This window comes from Acomys russatus, chromosome 23 (assembly GCF_903995435.1).
Source record: "Acomys russatus chromosome 23, mAcoRus1.1, whole genome shotgun sequence".
NCBI classification, from domain to species: domain Eukaryota; kingdom Metazoa; phylum Chordata; class Mammalia; order Rodentia; family Muridae; genus Acomys; species Acomys russatus.
The window spans coordinates 41,430,464-41,437,563 of NC_067159.1; the positions used below are offsets into that span (position 1 = coordinate 41,430,464).

The window sequence follows — 7,100 nt, forward strand, 5'->3', positions numbered from 1 at the left end:
AGCTGAGTGGGAAAGGGGGTGGGGAGGATGCTTTGCCTACAAAAAGTATAGGGATAAAGATGGAGCAGTGATTGACAGAATGGCTAGCCCACCTTGAGACCCGCAAGGGGTCTAGGCATAGCTCATGCATGTTCTTCGGTGTGTGATTCAGTCTCTGTGAGCCCCCATGGGCCTAGCTTAATTTATTCTGTAGGTCTTCTTGTGGTGTCATTGACTCTTCCTGTGCCCTCAGTCCTTCTTCCTCTTATACATAGATAGCAGATATGCAGCTTGGCTGTAATAATTGGCCCTAATAATTAGAGTAGCGGCCATCTCTGACTCTATTGCCTACTTCTGAATCCCTTTCTTCTAGCTGGGTTGCCATATCTGGCTCAGTTAGAAAGGATATAGTTAGTGCTGCTGCAACTTGAACGGTCAGGGTGGCTTCTCTGAGGAGAAGGGGAGGGGCTGTGATGGTGGGACTGGGAGGAGAGGAGAGATGGGGCTGAGATTATCTGTAAAGTGATTAAATGAGTAAATAAATGAAAACTACAACAAAACAATACAGAAACCAAGCTTATGGTTTTGTCTTTTGTTTTTGTTTTATCATTATCATTTGTCATTTATTTCATCCCATTTTGCCATTCTCTTTTTCTCAACAAAATTTGTAACAGTGGCAAATATTGTGCATTAGTAACATTACCTTTTATGTTCTTATATTAAAAGATATTATTGTTTGTATTTCAATTACCAGTTTATTTTTTGGTCCTCTTTATCTATGTAGGGGGATTCCAATTGCCTTTTGTATTAGTATTTAGGACATTATTCTACATGGGATGGTTATCACTCATGAACTGTGATACTCTCTAGAGTTTCACCTGAATTTCCAGTCTACTCAGAGGCCCCAGTCTCACCAGGCCCCTCAGTAGTTTTCAGAGCCATCTTCATCCAGGTCTCCATCATGGATTTGCAGAATTGTACATTCTCACTTCTCCAAAGTTCAGAATCCAATGTCTTCCTCCTTAGTTCCACAATGTCATCATTGTTTTGCCTTGGTGTCTCACAGAACAGATGGACCTCTTGTCTGAGAGTTGGAACCAACATGACATGTAGTAAATTTAGTATATGTCTGTTTGCCAAATGATACTGGGGAAAATGGTGTGGTCACAGTGGGTTTTGTTTTCACTTTGTATAACCTGCTTTATAACACTCCTTGTGAAGAAGCTCAATCTGGTACACATCCTCCTGATGAAAGAGATAGGACAAAGCTATGTTCACTCATTTTTGGGGGGGGTTGAGATGGTTTTACATGGTCCAGTCTAGTGGAGGACATGTGCTTTTCCTTCATGATGAAAACATGTTTGAAGTTTATTAAGAGACATTGGAATTTAATGGATGTAAGAATTGATAGATTGCCTGGCTACTCTAGAAACTTCCTTCTCAGTAACAACAGACAGCCCTCTCTCTTCCTCCCTCCATGGTGACCCAGCTTCTCCAAACCACACACTTCTCTTCTGCCTTGTGGGACCAACTTCTGCCACCCTCCATAACAAGTCCACAGAGGAAAGCATTCTCAACACCATTTTAATTTAAGCCGCTCCTAATCTTTGAACATGCTATCATTAAAGGAAGAAATGTAATATAATCAAAATGAAAGATACAAATACTCAACCGAAAGCTTAGGATGGACAAGAACCAGTGCAAAAGCTACACTCAAAATGACTGATCCCATAGTAACGAACCTCAATGAGCATGTCCTAGGAAAACTTCCAGACAAATATTTCAAATGGATGACTACAGCACTTGGGGTGAGAATAGGGAATGTTATGGAATAAATGCTGAGTAAACAAAACTACCATGTAAAAGGATGTGCCTAAGACGTAACAAATAATAGGAGAGTAAAAAAAGGTAAAGTGCCTGGAGGTGAGTAAGTCAAATGGAGAGTGCTAACTGATGATTTTGAGAGATTGCTAAGTGTATAGACTATAAAGGATTTTGTAAATGTTTGTTTTTCCAGTACTAATACTCAATCTATGAATACTGTTAACCACTGCAATTTCAGTACGTTTTCAAATTTCAATAACTACGACAAACCAATTTAATAAAGGCCTAGCAAGTTGGTAGTATGAGACAAGTCTCAGTTATGAAACTGGTCAGCCATAGAAAGCATGTACAATTACTGATGAGTCAAGGTTAATTCCAAAATTTTGTTCCTTGATAAATAAATGAGTCATTTACTCATCTAGATAGCACTACAGAAAACGTAGGCTTTACAGAGGGTGTGTGTGTGTGTGTGTGTGAGTGTGTGTGTGTGTGAGTGTGTGTGTGTGTGTGTGTGTGTGATCAAAACTGATTCTAGAACTTGATACCCTATCGTCATATTCAAGGGAAGAGGTCCCCCTCAGTCACAGTCATAGGGAAGGGGAATGGGGTGAAAGCGGGAGGGAGGGAGGAGTGGGAGGATGCATGGGATGGGACAGCAATTGAGATATAATATGAATGATTTTATTTTTCAATAAAATATAAATTAATAAAAAATTTTGGCTTTCTTTGTTTCAATATACTCAATAAGATCTAGAGAAAATTTCAAAGAGGATGTCCTGTGTCAACTATATTTTGTGTATAAATAGATTTCTATGTGCTGTTGGAAATTAAGAGTATGACAGTCATGTGTATGAAAAAATAGTTGAACCATGAATATAAAGTTTCAGTTTTCACCTGCTCTGTTAAATTCTACTTCTAATCAATGCAAAGAGTTTATTTAAGTCAATATTTTACCTCACAGAGCTGACTAAACATTGCTTTACTGGCAGCAGTCCAAGGAATATGTTTTTAAAAAACAAAGAAATAAAACCTGGAGTAAAGAGTACCATATTAATTTAAAGGTTCAGAAATTTTCTTTATTATCACCAAATGAAAGTAGCTTCTGCTTTGATAGGGAAAGAGTGACTTTTAATACAATCAGGTGAAATTATATGGGAAAGAGTAAAAAACATTAATATGGCATGATCCTTAATCTGTAAGAAAATTGCCTGGAAATTATGGTCAGTATGATTAGCACTTAGCAAAGTAAGAGAATATTTTAAAAGAAGCCTGGAGTATAACCAATTAATTTGTTGAAAATTATTCTTATGTGCTGACTATTTTTCTGTGAGCTCCCATAGGTTGTTTCATACTACATAAATTCCTGTACTAGCTCACTCTAATCACCTCTCAGCTTCCCAGCATAGAGGGGCTAACAGTTTAGCAGAATCAGCAATAGACTGTGTGTATTCTGACTCTGGTCTCATATCAGTTCTTATTAATAGATGCTTGTAGAAAACAAGATGTCAGGCCCTTTTTTTTTCCTATTCTGCATTTAACACACGAGGGAACATGTACTGAGAGATGACAGATCTAGTATAAATGAGACCATAAATGCAAGAGAAAAATACTAATTAGAACTTCCACCTGCTGACCCTAGAGACATTGCAGGTGTGGCTATGTGTCAAATGTGCTTCAGTAGGTGGCAGAGAGGAGAAAAGCTATGTCTAAGCTCAGTGTTCTGATCTGTGAACATCTGGATGATTAGTAGCCTAACATTCTCTAAAAATGCGAGCCAGACATGACCACTAGTCTGGTGCCACGGTACACAGACAGGGAGCTAGCCTGAAATAACCATCAGTCTAGCACCATATAGGCCATATTGAGCTCACAGGACAGGGAGAAATCTGGATACTAGAGTCATCCTGCCTGGGACCATGTGCCTTAGGCAAGAGTGAGCCCAAGAAAACAGCCAGACCATTCGTGAGTACTGGACAGGGGGCAAGACTAAGATGACCAGACCACCAGTCCAATGGGCAGACCATGTGTGAGATGACCTATGCCATAATTCACAAGCATGGTAGAGCATTCCTGAGAACACCCTTGAGATAACCCCCAGATACTCAGAGACCCGGGGCACCACTTAAAGAAATAAGTAAGTGGGAGAGAATTGGAAGAGAAAGAAAAACAGAAAGATGTGGGCATGATGAAGAGAAGCAGAACTGGAGACTCGGGGTTAGTGAGGAACAGCCTGATGTGAATAGCCAGTGATGCCACCTGGGACCATGGTGGGATTCTGACTTGTGCTGCCACTGGGTGCCATTTCTGGGTCCATGGCCCTGTAGCAGCAGGAATCTGTTACCGCCCAAGGCCGGAAGGCTGTCCCTGGTCTGGTCTGAATCCAGGGACATGTTGACGTCTGAGAGCTATAAAGAACTGGCCACACCTGGGTATTCTGGGAGAGCTGGCCCTGGGAGTAGAAGAACAGCAGAGCTGACTCTGCCCTGATCCAGTTATAGTACTAGGGAGAACAGGAACAACATATTGTGGAAGTTGCATATGAGTTGACCAGAGGATATGAACTTGGCAGAGCTAGCCCTGACCCTAATCTCCAGTGCAGTCATGTGCACAATGGAGAGATACCGTTCTCCCACACCTGCAGCAGGTAGGAAACCTGGCCGTGAGTACAGGAGAGCAGGAGAGCTGTCCTGCCCCTCACTAGCTGCAGCACTCAGGAAAGCAGGCTCTGTACCTCACCTAGGAAGCATAGTAAAGTTTACCTTGGATATGGGGGTTGTGGGTGAGATGGTCCTGAGTGCATGAGAGAGCGAGAGCAAGTGGGCTTACTAGCTCAGATACCTCTCAGGCCCAGATCTAGAGCTTTAAATTGGCACACCCTAACTTTTACCCAACCTGTAAACTGCTGGAGTGAATGAAGGAGCCAGTCCTACAGATCCAAAACTACAGGATCTCCATGACACAGATCAACAACAAAGTATCTAAGGTGAGTACCAGTATTATTCCAGTATTGATAGAGTGGCAGAAGTCAGAGGCCTCCAACCAGCACAATGAATGAGCCATTGCAATGAACATCTGCAAGCAAAGAAATATGGACAAAAGGGTATACTGTAGGATACACTGTGACACTCTAGTTTCCACAACAAGAATTTTTTTTCTGTTGGGGTGGAGGTTGCCAGGTAGAGAGTAGATGCAAAGAGAAGGGCAAATGAATGGGCTTGGGGTGCATGAGGTGTAATTCACAAAGAACAAATAAAAAGTTAAAAAGAAAAAGAAAAAAAAAGAAAGAAAAAGAACTACCATTCGTGGACAATCCAACACTTGAGGCTATAAAATATTAAATATATGAGTAAAATGAGATCCAATCAATATTAGAGAATATTTTAACTGAATATTAGCTTAAAATTATACAACCATACTCACCACTGTAATTGTACAAATTAGAAACTAATGTATGTCGAAATTTAAAAAGTAAATGCAGCGTCAATTTGAATGTTGAAACTAGAATCAAACCTTGCTTATAAATATCATTTTCATTTGTAGGGTCTCTAAAGAAAAATGTTGAAGTCCTTTATAAATGTTCTCCAATACCCGAGTTACATGCATAGTTAGTCAAAAGTAGAAAGGATGAGTGTTTTTATATTCATTTTTCAGAATGTCATAGTATGTACTGCATTTAACCATTTTTACCTTTCCTATTCCTGTGTCTCTCATCTTTCTTCAAATTAATGACCTCTTCATATTAACTTTGTAGTGTACAGTCTATGTCTATGAAAACATATATGTCTTGCTTAGTTAACTTAGTGATATTCTTACGTTTGTATGTTTAGGGATGACCCCTTGGGAGTAGATAATTTACTAAGGCAGAGCTCATGTCTAAAGACTGAATATCTTTTCCTCAACAACTACTACTTGCCTGCAATTCTTTTTTTCCAACATAACATTTTAAAATTTATTTTTACATATACATTTAAATTACTAAACAAATATAAAACAAACTACATACAGCCGGAAGAACCACAGAACAACCAAGAATTACATTCATGTTTCAGTTATAGTGTGTTGGCTGTTTGGATTTGGCAATCTTGAAGAAAACATTTTCCTATCTGTGAGGCTAAAATTCTGAATGTAAACAGTATCTATCATATCTCATCTTATCAGCTTAAAACATCTATCTAGACCCCAAAACATCCTAACCCCCAGGCAGTCAAGTTCAACTGTGAAACTAATTTATTTGGTATTCAGCCACATCAGAGACTTGAGAAGGAGCAAAATCAATCACGTGAGTAAACATGAAGTGCAGGTTAGCAACTTCTATATTAAAAAAAAAAAAAAAAGACATAGAGACAGTTTGCTGCTTGGAGAGTCACTAATACTTCTCTAAAATGTTGGAGCATCATCTTTGGCGCTCTGGCCCAGTATATCTGAAAGACATATTTGTGAAGGCAGAAACAATTGAGAACACGATTTCCCTGTCTTGGTAGAGTTCAGCCATCTATTCTACCTGCATCCAACTTGCCAAGTTTTAGGAAGAATTCTGTCAGTGGTTTAAATAAGGACATTTCCCCCAGTGGCTTCTTTGCCACATTTGAACCTCATAAGGAGGTTCACTGATGCTCATCGTCATCCCTGAGGTAGGCTAGGTGCTGTCAGGAGCCAAATTGTCTTATTGTCAAAGAATCATTAAAATGATATAACCATTTTAAATGACATATTCTGTAGGACTCTGAGGTTTTTGAAGAGCGTATCTAAGTATTTTACCTTATCTATCTATAGGATGTATATTCTTGTGATATAAATAGACTAGTTAATTGAAATGACCACAAGTTGATCAGTTGACAATTGAGTGGTCTAACTTATTTATCCTATACAGCCTGCAGTAGGATTTTCAAAGAATCGGAGGTAAACCTTTTATTCTACTTGAGCAGTATGGGTAAAATACCTCCTGTTAGAGTAGAAATATATATAATGTATGTGAATAATAATCTTACATTTTAATTCTATATCAATGTATTAAAAGTAAACTCATTTTACATGAATATACAAATTTACATACCCCTGAATTAAAAATAACCTTGTGAGCACAGTTAAGACCTTAGGTTGAGGCGTTAGGTCTCCTCTTTTTCCTATCATCCCTATATATATCCATATTCCTCCATCTTTCTTTTCAGCCCCAATCTCCAAACCTAAGAAAGAAAGATAAAGGAAAAGAGAGACATCCCTGAGTGCAATTTTGTTTTATCTCTGGAGAAGACCAATAGTAACTTATAACCAACTTGCAATGAAAATAAATATCTAAA

General features: G+C 38.9%; 1 non-coding gene across 1 annotated transcript; it reads left to right on the top strand.

The window, feature by feature from the left end:
* The first annotated feature begins 3,431 nt into the window (after positions 1–3,431).
* On the top strand, positions 3,432–3,562 carry LOC127206725 (small nucleolar RNA SNORA17). Its single transcript, XR_007832830.1, has one exon. It is a non-coding gene; the product is annotated as a small nucleolar RNA SNORA17 (small nucleolar RNA).
* Positions 3,563–7,100: the final 3,538 nt, after the last annotated feature.